The 18,098-nt window shown below is 40.8% G+C and overlaps 1 protein-coding gene across 1 annotated transcript in view; it reads left to right on the forward strand.

Moving 5' to 3' along the window:
* Positions 1-1,011: 1,011 nt before the first annotated feature.
* Positions 1,012-18,098, forward strand: part of LOC113545745 (receptor-type tyrosine-protein phosphatase delta) — a 370,010-nt gene continuing 352,923 nt past the window's right edge. Inside the window, exons 1-3 of the mRNA XM_026945226.3 lie at positions 1,012-1,227; positions 1,331-1,460; positions 1,648-1,683. The gene's annotated coding sequence lies outside the window, so the exon portion shown is untranslated. The remainder of the gene's footprint in view (positions 1,228-1,330; positions 1,461-1,647; positions 1,684-18,098) is intronic.

An 18,098-nucleotide genomic window follows, 5' to 3' on the forward strand; every position in this document is an offset into this window, starting at 1 on the left:
TTGGGGAAGATGGGTGTGACGGTCAGGTGTCACCGGTTCACCAGTACTGAGAACTGAGAACAGGGAAACACTCACCTGTGCAGGACAGGGGGTTTTCCATGATCAAGGCTGGGAACCTGAGCCTTAATGGTTAGGGTTAGGGACGGAGTTAGCGTTCGTACCTTTTCCTACGACATCACATCACGCTCGCTTGTTCCAATTTGCACGAATTTCACAGTGAGAGCTACCATTTAACACACTTCCTTCCACACTCCCTAAATTCAGGCACACGCAGCACTTTACCTGTGTAACTTTGTGCAGAGGGGAAGTCGATGCTGGTCTGGCAACCAACAGCCCTCTGTTAAAGTCAGACGTTAAGTACCCGTGAAACCGATCAATTCCGAAGCAGATTGATTCACGTTCGGGCGATTAAGGAAAATAAACAATGTCAGCCGTTAATAGCTGTCCGATGAAAGAGTGAGAGAGAGAGAGAGACAGAAAGAGATGGAGAGAGAAAGATGGATACAGAGAGAGAGAGAGAGACAGACAGAAAGAGACAGAGAGTGAGACAGATACAGAGATACAGACAGAGACAGAGAGAGACATATATATAGAGAGAGAGACATACAGAGATAGACAGAGAAACAGAAAGACAGAAATAGACAGAGAGAAAGACAGAGAGCGAGAGAAAGAGAGACATACAGAGAGAGAGAGAGATACAGAAAGACAGAAATAGAGAGAGAGAGAGAGAGAGAGAGAGAGATACAGAAAGACAGAAATAGTCAGAGAGAGAGAGAGAGAGAGAGGAGAGACATACAGAGAGAAAGAGAGAGAGAGAGAGAGAGAGATACAACCTCCGGCCATCAAGCGGCTCGTTACGGGAAATGCAGGTGCGCGGGATGGTAGAGTGAAAGCGTCTGAAAAAAGAAAAGAAAAAACACACAGCTCCCCCCCCATCTCTCTCTCTCCTTCTCTCTCTCTCCCCCCATCTCTCTCTCTCTCTCTCTCTCTCTCTCTCTCTCGTCAGCGCGCGCCGCGCAGAGTTCTCGCGCTCTCCAACGGTCACCCGGCTGCGTAACGGCACACACTTTCCTCACAGCGCCTACTTCTTTATTTCCAAAATAATAACAACAACAACAACAACAATAAAACAGACCACTCTCTCTCTCAACATTTCTCCTTTACTTTTCTCGTCTCCGGTCATTTCGAGATTAAAGACAGGCACAGGGAGAGAGAGAGAGAGAGCAGGTATCCTCCGGGACTGTCCGTTTTTCTTTTCCTCGCGTTAACAACACCTCACTTTTTTGTTTTGTTTTTTTGGCTCCTGTCTGATGTTGTGTCCTTTTTCCAGGCTACAGTTCGCGTTTGGAGCTCTGTGTTTGGACTAAATCATGCTAATGCTCGCTGTTTCTGGCTAAGAGTGAAGAAAGATAACACTCCTCTGGATTTTCTGGCGGATTTTTCCCTTCCTGAGCGCTTGGGTAAGTGCTAAGCTCTAGTTAAGCTAACAGGCTAATTTTTAACAAAGCAAGCTGATTAATGACTTAATGAATTGAAGTTGGTAGCTGTGTCAGGTGAGCTAGCCACATTGCTAATATTCTATTCTATTGTATTATATTGTATTATATTTGTATTTTTTATTTATTTATTTTTTGGTTTAAATTCCAGTTTCCAAGGCTTTGCAGTCTTCTTTCGGGATATGTAGTAAGTAAATGGTTTATTTATTTATTTTTAGTATTATTATTATTATTATTATTATTATTTTTAAACCAGGTGTTGTTGCTGTTGTGTTATTAACTTGGACACTCTGACACTTGGACATGTTGTTTAGTCAGAGCTCATGGGAATATCAGGAATGCTGGGAAGCTTGTGGATGGATTTGTGTTGAAGTAAACTGCTTTAGACATCAGACAGACCTTTGCACTTGGTGGAGCTCTTTCTGACCTGCTTATTGTGATGCTTCTGACCTCATGACACTCCAAGTTAGACTGTATCAGTGTGTGTGTGTGTGTGTGAGGCAACAGCGAGAGAAAGAGCAATGACAGTTAAGACATCAAAAAACATCATTGCACACACACACACATACAAATGCATGCACTAGGCATAATGCTTCATTGTACACAGGTGACTATTTATATATTATTTACATGCCTGAACATCGTCCTGTGAGACAGTCGAGTGCATGTACTCATGGCTCATTCCTTACCAGATGGTACTATACACTTCTACAGCACGATTGAGGTGCTCAAGGCTTTTACACGACTCTGCATTCCCATCTAGTGTTAAGTAGGATATGGTGTTGATGTGTGATTGACAGTTCAGCTCGCTGAGTTTCCCTCAGCGATGGCGACGCAAGAGCACACAAGCTTTAAAAGAGATGAAACGTCCAGCGTTCTCGCTGGCAAATCTGTCCTCAGGGACACACAATGTTCTGACATCCAGCATATCAGTTCCTGTGTGTGTGTGTGTGTGTGAAGGCTGATTATGTGAAGTTGAGATCCTCACATGGGCCATTGTGGACTACTTTGGAATGAGTGCATTTGTATATTAGTGTGATTGTTGCAAATACAAATTCTACTGGATGTGATAAATGCTGAAAATTATTATTTATACTTGGAACATCCACCGAAAGACATGAACAGACCAAAACTGTATTTTGTGACACTAATAAGGGGACAGAAACTGAAAAAAAACCCCTGCAAAACATCTCATTCCTGAGCAATGACAGTTCAATACTGCAATATCAATACAAATACTTACATGTTAATCCTTTATCATGATTAATTTGTTTTAATCACAGTATTTTATCATTTGGATCTTCTTTAAAGGGTGAAGCTATAGTTGCTGCTATGGTTGGCTATTTTAAAACCAGGATAAATCCATCGCTTATTAAAATTGGTCCAAAATAATAGGCGTTTTTTTTTTTTTTTTTAGTGCTGTCTTGTCGAGGTACCGTGGGAACGTGTCCCAAAAATGGTGCTTGCTTCCTAACTTTTTTTTTTCAACTGTCCCGTTAAAAGGATGTGCATAATCGATTAGCAGCACACTGTTTAGCACGTTCTATACATATGGAGCCTATACAATATACACGCCAAATATTTTACTATCAGGAAAATTGAATGTGATTTTAACGTTTTGTATGAAACGGTTCCTCACAGACTGTAGATGCTGCTGCTGCTTCAGTACATGTGTTATATTGCTGCATGAAAGATAGGAATTGAAATTGCGAAATAAGGAATAGGAAATTGTAATAGGAGTCGAGGAACTGAGAATAAATTAAGAGCAAATGAATTTAAATACACAGGTAATTGGGGAATATATAAGTGATTTTGTTTTTACCTCGGCTATTAAAAAAAGGCTGCTTTTTTGGGAGATTGTTTTGATGTAAAAGTATTCTTGATGCATCATAAGAATCTATGAAAAATGGCGCTGAACTACAGCTGTGGCTTTTGTAGAAATCTAGCTATGTACAGTATTGGGAGATTCCATGGATATGACATGGATATTTTCTATATTTACTCCAGTATCTCTCTCTCTCTCTCTCTGTCTCTCTCTCTCTCTCTCTCTCTCTCTCTCTCTCTTATACACACACACAGAGTTTAAACATGGAGCAGGGCTATTGTCTGGAAAGCTAGCAGACATCTTTTAAAAGCTCAGTCTTTCCTTTTCTGATGGAAGTGCACAGCAGAGGGAGGAAACGAGACAGGAAAGGGGTGAGAAGTTTCCCACGAGACACTGCTCTGTTTGCAGGAAGAAACGCTTCTCAAATGTGTCTGTCACAAAGAGCGCTGTGTGTGTGTGTGTGTATATATGTGTGTGGTAGTGTTTAGTGTGCTGTGTAGATGAACCCCCACAGGCTTTATAAAAGCAGAACTAATTCTCACTTTGATGCATCTCATACTTCTGGGCAAGTGCTGGAGTGGTCTGTCCATCCTTTTGATTAAAGTCCCCAAGGGTCAGGCCACTGTGTGTGTGTGTGTGTGTGTGTGTGTGCGTGCATACAAGTATAAAAGTCACTGGATGTGTGCATGCGCGATAGTGTGCAGTTCTTCTTCCTGGAGGTGGTTTAATAAACAGCGACATTTCTCCACTGAAGCTTAACAAGAGTAGCAAATCGGAAGTCTGCAGTAATTCACTGTTATAAAGGCTTTAAGGGAGAGAGAGAGGGAGTGTGTGTGTGTGTATGTGTGTGTGTGTGTGTGTGTGGTTGTGCATGTGCAGTATTAGTCATCCCAGGCTTTTAGGAAGAACTGATCGCAATCAACCAACAGACAACTAGAGCAAGGAAATCAAACAAATCAGCGTGCTCCAGTCGCCTTTAAAGTTGCATTTTCTCTTTCCTTAATTATCCATCTCATATCCCAAGTACAGCCTGGTGCCTCCACAACACACACTCTCTCTCTCTCTCTCTCTCTCTCTCTCTCTCTTTTAAGTGATACAGATATACTGGCAGAACTGGGTCAGGAAAACTGATGGTCCTGGACTTGTGTGTCTTCCTTAAATGAGGGTTTTTGCTGCGATTATACATTAGTGTTGAAAAAAAAAAACATTTCAGAATTGCTACAAGCAACCTTGCCATGAAAGCTTTGGCAGTCGTATAGCATGTTGGCGACAGCAAGCAAATGATTCAACAATGATGAAGTGCTACTTGAAGTTGCACAACCTAGTTAGTCAACTTTAATAAACTATTTGTGTTTACTGTTAGATCACCAGGTACTGTTCCGCATCCATGTTTCTTAAAAAAAAAAGAAAAGAAAACAAAACAAAAAAGTAAAAACCTCCATTACGTCATAATGACAGAAGTCTGAGCTTTGTTTTTATTTATTTATTTATTTATTTATTTATTTATTTATTGTCTTGGCTACCAGCCCATGTTTTTCATTGCTGCACCATTGAGGAAAATGGAACATCCATTTTATCGTTTTCCATCCATCGTTATAAGGTGAGCACAGAGTTTTTCTTAACAAGCAACTGTAATGTAGTCAGGTCTGAACAATTTCAGCCGTCCATTCAGAAGCACTGACAGGCGTCAACTATGACGTCAGCTGCTTCACAGTGGTGTGCTTTCAAATGTAGCAGATAAAGAAAGAGGGTGCAGTCACTGAGCTAAAACCACCCACAAACAGTAGGAGGAGCTTTCTGTTAGATCTGTGTCTATGAAGCAGACCTGCGTATGTTTTAGCATTAATTTAGCAATCCGCATGCTCGCCATAATGATGTAATCGGAGCCACGCAGATACACTCACTCACCTCTTGTTCCATCTTTTTTCTCAAATACATCAGACTTTGCATTTCACAGGCTGTTTATAGCTTCCTCCATATGGCATTGTGTTTATTGCTGTGCTAGACAATACCCATTAAAACACCGGCAAACATACACACACATATACATACATGGTTTTATAACAAGAACGCGGTGAAAGATAATTTGGTACACCTGGTGCAGATGCTTTCAGATTTCTAGTCATCTTAAACAAGATGCCTCTGTCTCTCTCTCTCTCTCTCTCTCTCTCTCTTTCTCTTTCTCTTTCTTTCTCCCTATGCCCTGCTTTGCAGACATAAAAAGTGGCTGCTTTATTTATCCACCTTCTTCCTTTGCATCTTTTCTGCTGATGTAGCCCAGGAGCAGTTATTCATTGTAGATAGAGAGATAGAGAGAGAGAAATTGCTGTTAGTGGAAGAGCAGCCTTGTGTATTACCACTCCCAGAGCTGAGTCAGTTTGACCCCTCACAGCTACCATACTACACTTCTATTCACTCCTTAGATTAGAAGACTTATCCAAACCTGCTCTTTCAGTGTGCATGTATGTGTGTGTGTGTGTATGAGCATGCATGTACATTCACACATACATGCATAACCTCTGTCAGTGGGGTCATCTGATTAACACCACAGGTTTGGATTTGGTTGAAAGGGAACAGGTGCTTTAGTAGGAATGGGACGGGGGTCAGTACCCCAGTAGGAAGGGGCTTTCTGATTGAACCTCAACTGAGATGAGTGCAGACCCTGGGTTTTAAGAGAACGTGAAGGCACAGAGGCCACACCTTCATCAGAGAGACTAACAGATCTATATGTCACGTCTCCATCACTGGGACTGTTGGCTACAGAGACCACGCCTCCTTCACTAGGACTGACAGGGACAGAGTTTATGCCTTTTTTGCTGTGATCAATAAGCCTATATGTCATGTCTCCATCACTGGGACTGTTATGCTGCATTCGACTAGAGTTCTTAACTCATAATTCCCAAATCCAGTTCCGTCCTCTTCAGCAAGTGACGTCAAATCAACATGGCTGCACACAGCTGGCTGTTTATACAAGGCTTTAGATCAGTCAACATACAGGCATATCCACTTGTTAAATCTACATACTGACTATACAGAGGAGGAAAGTATATGTCACTCATCATAGTTAGCTGGCTAACTTGTTGCTAACTAAAGACAAACACAGACGCATCCATGTTTTATTCCCATTTTGTAGCTGTGCTCAGCGGTCGAAAATGACATCGTTCTGAGCGCCGACTTCACACTTCCAAGGTAATTCGAATGCAGCTCAGAGGCCTCGCCTCCTTCACTATGCCTGGAAGGCACAGAGAAGCATTTAGAAAGGGGGGGAGATGCAAAAGATTCATGCAGTGCCAAAGGCAATTCATTTGATAATGGTAAAAATAAAAAGAGCTGAGCAAGTGATATCTGACTTTATCAATACATGCTCGGATCTTTTTCTGTCATCATCGCAGACCTGCTTTAGCTCAACGGATGTTGTTCTGCATCAGTAAATCTTTACACCCCTAGAAGTCAGATGTAATTCTTATCCCTTGAAAGAATTGCACATTTGAAAACAGACATTCATTGGGAAACCCAACCCCACCCCATCTGACAGCACTGTTAATTTCTCCTCTCTCTGTCTCTCTCTCTCTCTGTCTTTCTAATAAATCCACCATTTATTAAGTGGTTGAGTGAGTGGATCAGCATACCAAAGGTGACATCAGAGCCATTATGGCTGATTCATATGACAGTTCAGAGAGAAATGGGTACAGAGGTGGAGAGGAGACTGTGGGGGTGTAAGTGTTGCGTGCATGTGTGTGTATGTGGCTGTATGTATATGTCCACGTCTCTGTGTAATTAATAAATTGATAAATTCTCAAACACTGAAGAGTGGTGGAGGTGGAGAGCAGTTTAAACAGGTCAGCACTATTTAGAGGAAGTCAATTAAAATCCTAAATGAAAGTAGCTACATGCTCCAGGAGGAGTGTTTCTTTCCTGATGTAGGAACTGTTGCTGTGAACTTTCTGTGTGATGGATTTTTAGTTGTAAAGCTTTGTTATTTGAATGGGTTCGAATACTAACAAGCACGTTAATGCTGTTGTAAACAGAACAACCATTCAATTATGCAGCAAAGTAGATCTTGAAGCAGATCTTAAAGATAAAATGGTGGATTATTCTCTTTCTCAATCTCATTCTTCTCTTTCGATTTCTCATTCCCTTACTACTCAGCCTGCAGCGTCCCTCTCTAAGTAAAGGAATAATGAGTGCTTCACTCTTGCATGTAGTTGGGATGTGTGTGTGTGTTTGTGTGCGTGTGTGTGTATGGGCTGTTAATTAGAGCCATATGCTGATCTGACTGATGATGATTACTATATTTTTAGCTCTGTGGAAGACATCCCCGAGTTTGAGATAAAGCTTCTTTTTTTGTGGTTCCATACCTTCTTTCTCTCTCTGTCTCTCTCCCTTGTGACTTGACAGAAGGAAGCAGTATGCATGGACACATTGCTCAGGAGAGGTAAAAAGAAAAAGAGAGAGATAGAGTGAGGTTCGTGCTCCTACTGGATGCCTTCACTCTGGCGACAAGAACAAGAGAAATCAATTAAGGAGCAGGATGTCATTGCACACAGGACAACAGTGGCTCTCTGCGCCCTTGCTCTCCGAGACAGAGGAACAGAGAGAGAGAGAGAGAGAGAGAGATGGAGACATTGAGAGCAGCTTGGCTTAGGAGTGAGATACACCATCTGTTGTACTGGTCTCACAGAGAGAAAGATAGAGAGAGATAGAGAGATAGAGTAAGTGGAGGTGAGAACGTGGTCAAAGTGGTGAGTGAATGAAGAACACTGCCGAGGCATGAAAAAGGAGGGGGAAAAGAGCAAGATCTCTTCTCTTACCTTTCTCCAACTTTAAAGCACAGAGGAGATATCACTAATTAAACCCTGCAGCCATACCCCCCCCCCCCCTCTCTCTCTCTCTCTCTCTCTCTCTCTCTCTCATGCTCGTCAGGTTTCTGTGACTGGGTTGGGTGGCATCCCTGTAATAGTGACTCCAGTCTTGCCCTGAGATCTGGGACTAGGACTGGGTGATATAATTTATCACAATATTGATATTGTATAATCATATCACAATAAGCTTTTCTGAGATATCATGGATATCATGCTGTTTTTATTATATTTTTAAGTTTTTCTTTTTAAATAATTACAATTGCTGGAAGCAGCTGAGATGTAATACAAAATTTTTTTTACTTAATTTGTAAAATTTTTTAAATTCTACCAATTAATTTTTGTTTATTTTTACACTTTTATGTTACATTAATTGTAGACATTAATAAAATATTATCAAACAGTAATAAAAAAATACAACTGTATATATTAACATATTTCTGGGAAATTGTTTGCAAGCCTGTATGCCATGAGACATGTCGTGTTTTGTGGAAATAAATTCAAGAATCTTGATGTGATATTTCTGTCATGTCGCCCACTCTTACTTGGGATTGTGTTAAAATGTTAAAGGGATGCAGTCCTTTTTCCATTTCATTTAAATTTTAATGTCATACAGATATTTGGTTTGGACTATTTCAAAACTACAGGCACTGTATAAGTTCATCGTCGTACACAAAGTTTCCATAGAAACAGGACGTTTTGGACAAAAATGCAAAAAGTGCTTGGAAAAAAGGTCGCCTGGTCTTTCTCCAATCTTTAACTGTTCAGTTTGGGTGAACATTTACCCGCTGTAGCCTCACATTCCTGTTTTTTTGTCTGAGAGGACTTGAAACTTATGCAGTCTTTTACTGGTGGAGCACGTCCTTCTCAAGGTTTGACATGTTTTGAGATGCTTTTCTGCTCAGCACGGTTGTAAAGAGTGGTTATTTGACTTCGTGTCAGCTCAGACCAGTCTGACTATTCTCCTCTGACCTCTCACATCAACAAGATGTTTCTGAGGGCAGAACTGCTGCTCACTGGATGTGTTTTAGTTTTCATACCATTCTGTGTAATCTCTAGAGACTGTTGTGTGTGAAAATCCCAGGAAATTATCAGTTTCTGAAATACTCAAACCACAACCCATGGTCAGAGTCGGTGAGGTTACATTTTTCCTGTTTCTGATGTTTGATGTGGACATTAACTGAAGCTGAATGTATTTCCTGCATATAAACACTGCCACTGCAGTGTATATAACACTGTTCATTTCCATCAATTTATGTTTATTATTAATTCCAGCCATCAAACATCTCTTTGCTTTATTAATCTTTTATTAATCATCTCTTCTTTCTCATGTCACTGTGTCTTAACAAAAAAGTTATTAATTAGAGGTATTTATTTAGCATATTTTAGAAAGATTGGACTTAGACTACCGATTTTATTGTGAGTAAATGTTTTGTTAGCAAAACCTCAGCAAATTTATATACTGTGATATATATCATGTATTTTTGCTACCCTTGTATCACCCACCCCTGTATCACCCACCCCTATACAGAAGGTTTTAGTAATAAATCTATGCAAAGTTTTATTGATAAAGGCCCTTGGGTCGCATCATGAGCATTGTCGCTGTGTTATTTATTTTTCATTAATGAACATAGAAGCAGATCTAAGCAGTGAACCCAGGCACGGCGTGTAATCTTCTGTTTGTTTTTTGGAGTAAAAGTGAACGATATTTGTGAGCTGATTTCTCGCTCCAACAGGCCAACAGCAGTTGTGTGCGTCAGTGTGTGCTCGTGTGTGTGTGTGTCTGTGTGTTTGTATGTGTGGGGGAAGAAGAGCAAACGCCATCTGGTGTGGTGGAGGAGAGAAGAGGAAGGAGCAGGTAATCTCAGCTGTGATTAGTAACAAAGCGTTAATTAATGTCATAGGAACCAGACCAGGTAACGACATTAGGGGGAATTAGCTCTTATTACAAATGCCTACATGCAGGAGAGTGTACACGTGCACACACACACACACACTGATGGAGAGAGAGAGAGAGAGAGAGAAAATGCAGATCTTTGTGTGTGTGTGTGTGTATTGCCCATCCAAAGCCAGCATGGTATGTCTTGCTCAGTTCACAGTCTTTTCCACCCCGCCAACCTTGTATAGCTATCACTGCCTTGATTCTGACTCGTGCACACACACACACACACACACACACACACACACACACACACACACACACACACACTTGCACACAGAACAGCTGTGCCATATAAATCCACGTTTGTTTTTGCATATAATCATTAAATTGATGTGACATTGATTATAAAATATCATAAATGATGATACCCAGAGCTTTGATTTCGAAAATGGAACAAGCAGGATTGGTGCATCCTGAAAAATCTTAATAATTCTAACAGTCATTTTGTGTGTGTGTGTGTGTGTGTGTGCGCGACGTCTCTTTCCTGTCTCCTTTGCTGTATTCAGGAAGGCAGAGTTGAGGCCCATTAGCCAGAACTAGCCCTGACAGAAAAGGATCAGAGAGGTGCAAATGAAATTTGCTTAGAGAGCTTTCAAGCAAAGAGGCGTTTAAAACACTCACACACCGTTGCACGTGCACACACACACACACCATACACACACACGTGTACGCACCTCCGGGCGTCTGAAAGGCTGCCTATGGTGAGGAATGAACTCATGCTCAGTCCACAATGGAAAAAGAAGACAGGAGGGAGGCAGGGAAAGATGCTGAACGAGTGATGAGAGACGGATAGAGAGGTGGTGTGAGTGTGTTAATGCAGGCTTGTGGGATAATCCTGTTATTGAGTCTGATGCTTATCAAATTACCCTTGAAGATCGGTATCTTCTTTCTATCTAACCTGTACCTCTCTATCTCTGTCTGTTCGTTCTTATACCGTCACTCTTATTTCCAGACTTACTGATAGGAAATTCGTAATATAGACATGTGCCCAAAAGTATCGTTATTGCAGTCAGCTGACCACCACTGACCAGTGGATTTTTTATTGGATTTGACTGATTATTGTGTAACTGCTGAATAGGGAACAGTAAGTTACTCATAAGTATCCAGCGAATGTCTTGTGGTAAGAAACAGTGAAGTCAGCGAATTAGAGAACACAGTCTGTGCGTGGAGAAAGATAAGCTTTATTCTCTAATGGTACACCTGCACCTGTACATCTACATCTACATCTAATAAGGTGCACCTGATACACTTGAACCAACACCAACTATCGTACAGTATCAGTGCCACCACTGCGCTCAGGATTATACACTACCCACATCATGTCTGGTCATATCTGGTCCTATGGTGGTCCTTTTCCACTGATGTACAGGGAAGAGGACAGTGGAGACATTTCACATAGTGACAAACAGGCTTTTATTGAAAAGGACCAAGCACCATTTTCCCAATGCCTCAGTTTCCTGTTCTTGGCTGACAGGAGCAGAACCTGTTGTGGTTTTCTGCTGTTGTAGCAAATCTAAGGTTAACAAGGTTTGACATGTGCTTTCTGAGATGCTTTTCTGCCCACCACGGTTGTAAAAAGTGGTTATTATTATTATTATTTTTTTTTGTCCCATTCTGTCTGTGAAAATCCCAGGAGATCAGCAGTTTCTCAGCTGATTGGCAGCAACAGCCATGCAACAGTCATTTTTCCCCATTCTGAAAATGTAATGTACACATTAACTGTAGCTCTGATTACTCGCCCATGGCTATTGCAGCAAGCCATTCTGCATAATGTTCTTGTTGCTGAACAGCAAACATTATTCATTTATGAAGTGCAGCCAGCGAGTCACTCTTCAACCATTTGATATTCGATATATTGAATCACTGATGATGAAAAATAAGCTCTCAGATTCTGACACTTCGCCTCCTTATTTATTTACTTATTATTCCTAGTTCAGCTGAATCGTTTTCAACCCCCTATGAGAGGAGGGAGCTAATTAAAGGGGCGATGTGATTTTTGTGTGCAACAGTGAGTAGCAACACATAATAAATCACCACGCCTTTATTAGTGGGGGTGTGTTTAATTTTGTTCCCAAAGCAGCTGTGTGTAAGATGAGTGGCTTCTTGGGTACTTTCTTAAGGAAAAAACACCAGTGCAAAGATTTTAGTAGATCTAATTTTGTGGATGATCCTGCATGTGTATAGTAGATGTGTGTATGAGCGAGAGAGAGAGAGGATATGAGTTGATTAATGTTGAAGGGTGTGTGGATATCAATTGGTGTAAATATGCTGTTTGGTTTGTGTGTATATATATATATGTGTGTGTGTGTGTGTGTTGTGAAGGCTCGGCAGCCAAACTGGTTTAAATGGATTACAGCAGTGTATCATTGCCATTACACACACACTGCTTGGATAGGTCTGAAATGAATCGCATTTCATGCCTACAGAGGCAGTTTTTCTCTCCTCTTCCTGTCTTTCTTTCTTTCTCTCTCTCTAATTCTTCCCAAATTTGCATATAGTGTTGTTGTCATGCTTAGAGTAAAGACGGTATTTTGTTTTGGCTTGAAATGTCACTATAAATGCTAATTTTTGGCACCCTTTATTTTTTTTTGTGTGTAAAAAGCCTTGTAAAACAAAAACAGTAGGGTAATTTCATGCAAATGTCATTCTTACTGTGGAAAGATAAAGTTGTAAGCATTGTAGAAATATCACTTTAACATTTCCACTTGTTTGAACTCTGTTTTAGTTCCTATTTCAGTTGTTTTTTTCACACTAAAGCAACGATACAAGATGTAGGCTTCACAAGATGATATTGACACAAACAAAATATTGCATTTTAATACATTTATTTTGTAATGACAGAAATCAAACCACTTCAGTTTCAATACATTGTATTGTAAGAAAAGTAGATCGGGATCAGTAATATAAGGTGTAATTTTCCCTTATTATTAACGTTATTTTTGTCACAGCCACCGTGGAAAATTTCTCCCCAGACCACAAGAGAGCACCCTCACTCACTTTAACCCGCATTTCAAGCTGCGATCAAGCCGGTCGTGGTAGGAGTGCACGTATATATATATATATATATATATATATTTATATATATATATACAGCGGTTTACAGTGTGAATGCTGGACAGTGGAAAGTATTTAGCAGTAGTGTACTACGGCTGTTTCAGTATTATTTTTTTCAAGTTCACGCAGGCCAAAGCGAGACTGCGTGCTCTGCATGCTGCTACTTCTGCCGCTGCCACCTAGTAGGTAAGAAGAGGTAGAGTTCATAATGAATATTAAACAGAAATATCACAATACACCTCAGAGAAGCAAAATTCGCCAGCATTTTGTATTGCGATATTTGAGACAACCTGTCTACAGTTTATATCGGGACCCAGTTTTAAAGGCATTAGTGTTTACATCACTTTCACGTTATTGCTTCCTGCAAATTGTTAGTGTTTACGTCATTTCTCCAGGTGATGCCACATCCACAATGCTGCTAAATATCTCCAACAGTCTGACTTTGGGTCTGGATACGCTATACAAGGTCACATGACCTGATATGCATACTAATGCTAAGCTTGTAGAAGACAAATATAACACTAGAATGACACATCAATTTTGTGATGTCTGATGATTTTTATTTTTTTAATTTATCTGTCTTTGCTCAGGGGCAGATCTCTCTTCCCAAGACAGTACAATGTACGGAAGATGAATTCAAAGCAGCCAGCAATTTAAGTAAATATGATATGATTTAGAACGTGTTTAGAGTGATTTACTATTGTGCAAAGGAAGGACTGATAATGATTTGCTAAAGTTTCTAGCTAGCAGTAAACTGGAGTCAGGTTTCACTCTTAATCGCTGAATGCCAGATCGTAAACATCGACACTGATGCATTCATTAGAATGGGTGAATGATTGCACTACCCAGCGGCGATTTGGGTGTCTGGTGTGGTCAGCAGAAATCCTAAGTTAGTAGAAATGCCTCTTCTCTTGCTTCCATGTCTGCTTAACTTGTTCCCTAAAGTTCTCATGTTCACTTTTGAGGACCTGGACCTAGGCAAGAGAACACCAAGCTTTCTGAAATCCTCCCACTCACTCCACCTCTACCTCTCTCTTATACTACCCTTCCACTTTTTTTTTTTCCTCCCCTGCTGTCCTCCTGCACTTTCCTCCTTTCTCAGCACTATTTTCTCTCTGCTCGGTGATTATTTTGCTGCTTTTTTACCTTCCTTATTATTAAACCTTCCCTTCTTTATTAAACCTCTCCTAGAAGTGAGAAAGAACTAATATAACCAACATGTTAACATACTAACGTTAAACAGCACCGGCATTCCTGTATATCGTTAGTAGTTCTTAAGAGAAGCATTTCACACATGCGTGCACACACGCATTGGACACACACACAGACACGGAGAGGACATTAATCTCACTCTAAGATCAGCAGAACAGAAGCAGAATCTCTGGAGAGGTCATTAAGCCGGGTGGACACAAAAAGCTGAACAGGGTCACCCTATGCTATTACTCTCTCTTTCTCTCTCTCTGGTTTTTTTTTTGGTTCTGTGACATATATAAACATGCAAACACACTCAAACACACCCTGAGGTCATTGGGCAACCTTATGGTTGTCTGCTCTAGTGTGTGGCGACCTTTGAAGCCTCAGTATGTCTGCCCAAAAGATCGGGTTTATTCTTGAGTCAAATGGCTGTCAATCAGATATCAGGGCATTTAATAAGTCAGGATTGATGTTAAGTATGCATGAGCGTGTGCGTGTGTGAGTGAGTGAGCGAGTGGTGTGTGTGTTGACTGAAAGACCAGCCATTATATGGATCACACTCCTGCAAAGATGGAAGATATATGATGAAAATTGTGCCATTTTTTTTGTTTTAAGAAGTTCAAATTATTAGATTTTAGTGGCCTATTGTAGCAATTGAGTTTAAAGCATGCCCTGCTCTTTCTCTCTCTCTCTCTCTCTCTCTCTCTCTCTCTCTCTCTCTCTCTGTGTGTGTGTGTGTAGAAGCAGAGTAAAACACCAGTGCTGTATAATCAATCATTAGTGTGTATAAGCATGCTTAGAGGGCGGTTTGCGGATTCGAAACCAGTGCCGCGCGTCTGTCACTTTCCAATCCCATAACTCCACCCATGAACCTACTTGAGCTACTCCAGTAAGCTATATTCAGACCACGCTAGGTCTCATCTGATGTTAGAAACAGTGTGTTGTTGCTGCATTTCTCTCTCATAAAGTGAACCAATAAGCATAAGACACAGCACATTTGTTAATGGCTTGCATTCTAACAACAGCACGGCAGTAATTTAATGTTTGGTGAAAATACAGAGGAGGGGCACGGTGGCTTGGTGGATAGCACGTTTGCCTCGCACCTTCGGGATTGGGGATTCGAATCCCCCCTCCACCCGTCTCCACTGGGATTTCCTCCAGGTACTCCGGTTTCTTCCCCAAGTCCAAAGACATGCGTTGTAGGCTGATTCTTCCAAATTGTAGGAATTTCCAAATTGTCTTTAGTGTGTGAATGCGTGTGCGATTGTGCCCTGTGATGGGTTGGCACCCCGTCCAGGGTGTCCCCTGCCTTTTGCCCTGAATTCCCTGGACCTCAGCTTCCCCGTGACCCTGTGTAGGATAAGCAGTACGGAAAATGGATGGATAGATGGAAAATACAGAGGAACAAACCTTCACTAAATGGCTGCCTACATATCCAAACACCACACATTTTACTTAAATCTTTGGTGAAAACTGTCACAATTCCGTCAGTGCACGGCACATTTCCCAGCTCAGCGTACTGACTCTTATTGTGATGTTTTTTTCCACTTCCTGGTCTTGTCTCCACCCTGTTTCATCGTTTGTATGTCATCTGATTGTGTCTAGCTTTTTTGGAGTTTAGTCTTTTCTGTTTATACCTTCCTGTGTGTTTGTACCTATGCAAAGTTTGTATTTGCATTTTTTATACTTACATAGTGTGAGTCGCTTAGCCTGCTGTCCCATGTTCCATGTTTTTCACACTGATTCTCGTTTGTTTGGTTTTTGTAATATTGTAATGCTTGAGTACAAATATTAACAGACAATTTAAAAAAATAACATACCAGCAGTCATGAATTTTCTGGGCCTGAATCTTAAACATCTTTTAAGGATTATATTGTATCATATATATGGTGCAAACATAGTGAATTGGGATTTGCCTTAACTAGAAAATGGCATCACGGGGAACAAATAGAAAAAATGAATCTGATATTGCTGTATTAAACTGTTTCCACTTTTAAAATCACTGGTCTCTTAAGTGTGCTAGAAGAGTGAGAGTGAGAAACTTTAGCAGACACTACACTAGCCTACTATTAAAGATTTGTGAGCCGTAGAAGAGCAGCTCCACTCAGAGACATAATTCAAGACGACTGTGTGACTGCGTTTGATCAAACAATGGTCTGAACTATTTTTTACCTCCACCCTTACACTCCGGCTCAACTCGCATGGTAGGTGTTCATGAAGGGTAACTAAATTCAGCATGGGTGTTTAAGTACGGCTCGGCTTGTGCTTGGCGATGGGAATAGCGACAACTTGGAGGATCATGGGTAATTTGTTGAGCTTAACTATGCCTCACTGTCTAGTGATAATACATTATTATTCCACTCTTCCAAGCTCTCTCTCTCTCTCTCTCTCTTTCTCTCTCTTTCTCTCTGGCCCAAATCATGTTTATCTAGATGAACACATCTAACCTATTACATGTAATCTGACTAATATATTTGAAACTAGATTACTGCCACGCATTTACTGCCACGTGTCTTTACATGTTCAGCATTGGCATGATGGTTAGTAGTGGGTGGTATGATGGCTGATTCAGTATATGATATAGATTTTGATACAGTATACTGTATTCCACATAATCCACGCGGAATATGACGCAAAATAGGACAGCCGCACAGCATTGGATCTGCCCGCTATGAGGTGATTGGCTTTTGTGTAAAAAACAGAACAGGTATGGATAAGTTACATCACAGTATTGTAGTTCATTAAGAAACCAAACAATGACAAAATCATCTGTGAAGAAATATTGCAGAAAAATTTTTGGCCATGCTTCACACTACACTAACATCGGAAAGACAGTTTTAAAACCACACTAACAACAAAAAAATTATTAATATTACAAATAGCATATAGCAACTTTAATAACTTGCTAATAAGCCGGCGTAAGAGTACTAAGGTGGACTCTCTGACTGTCTCGTTTTTCTTTCTCCTTGTCTTGCTTTGTGTCTGTCTTTCTTTCCGTGTTGTCCTGTCTTTATTTCCTGCTCTGTGAAAGCTGAAGCTGATCCAGATCCAGTCGCAGCCAGAATGAGGGTAAAATGTGTTTGGTAATGTAAGCTGGCAGCGTGCTTTAAGTCAAATTATTTCAGCTAATGGAGCTTTTAGCCGTGGACGCTGCCTGTCTCATCGCGTTGAGTCAGATCTGATGCAAAAGGCCACAGAGGGGGCGACGTTCTTCACTCTGCTTAACAGGAGGATAGCGAGGTTAAACGTGAAGTTTAACAAGATTACTTAGGATTGGAAAGACAGTCCTGACTCATATATTGTCAAAATGCTGTTCTGTTCTATTCTATTCCATTCCATTCTCAGTCGTATACACACACACACACACACACACACACACACACGAGTGCACAGTCATATCCTGCAGAGTAAGAAACTTTTTTCAATTTTACACACAAGCTAGAGCTGTGTGAGATTTGTCCAAGCACCGTAGCGTAGTCATGTGACTGATTTCGGCTGAAAGGTGGACAGGAGGACAATCAGAGACGCCAAACCTGTAGCATTCGAAGGTCTTGGAGTGTCCTGTGCACGCTCATCATGATACCAGCTCTAGCATGAGCTTGTGTGTCTAACCAAGCCACCTGCTTTCATTAAACATAAACCATAATACCTACTTACTTACATCAGCATCTCTCTCTCTCTCTCTCTTTTTTTTTTTACTGTGAGTGGAAGAAAGTGCTTCCATTATG

The sequence above is a fragment of the Pangasianodon hypophthalmus genome, chromosome 28 (genome assembly GCF_027358585.1).
Source record: "Pangasianodon hypophthalmus isolate fPanHyp1 chromosome 28, fPanHyp1.pri, whole genome shotgun sequence".
In the NCBI taxonomy this organism is placed as follows: Eukaryota; Metazoa; Chordata; class Actinopteri; order Siluriformes; family Pangasiidae; genus Pangasianodon; species Pangasianodon hypophthalmus.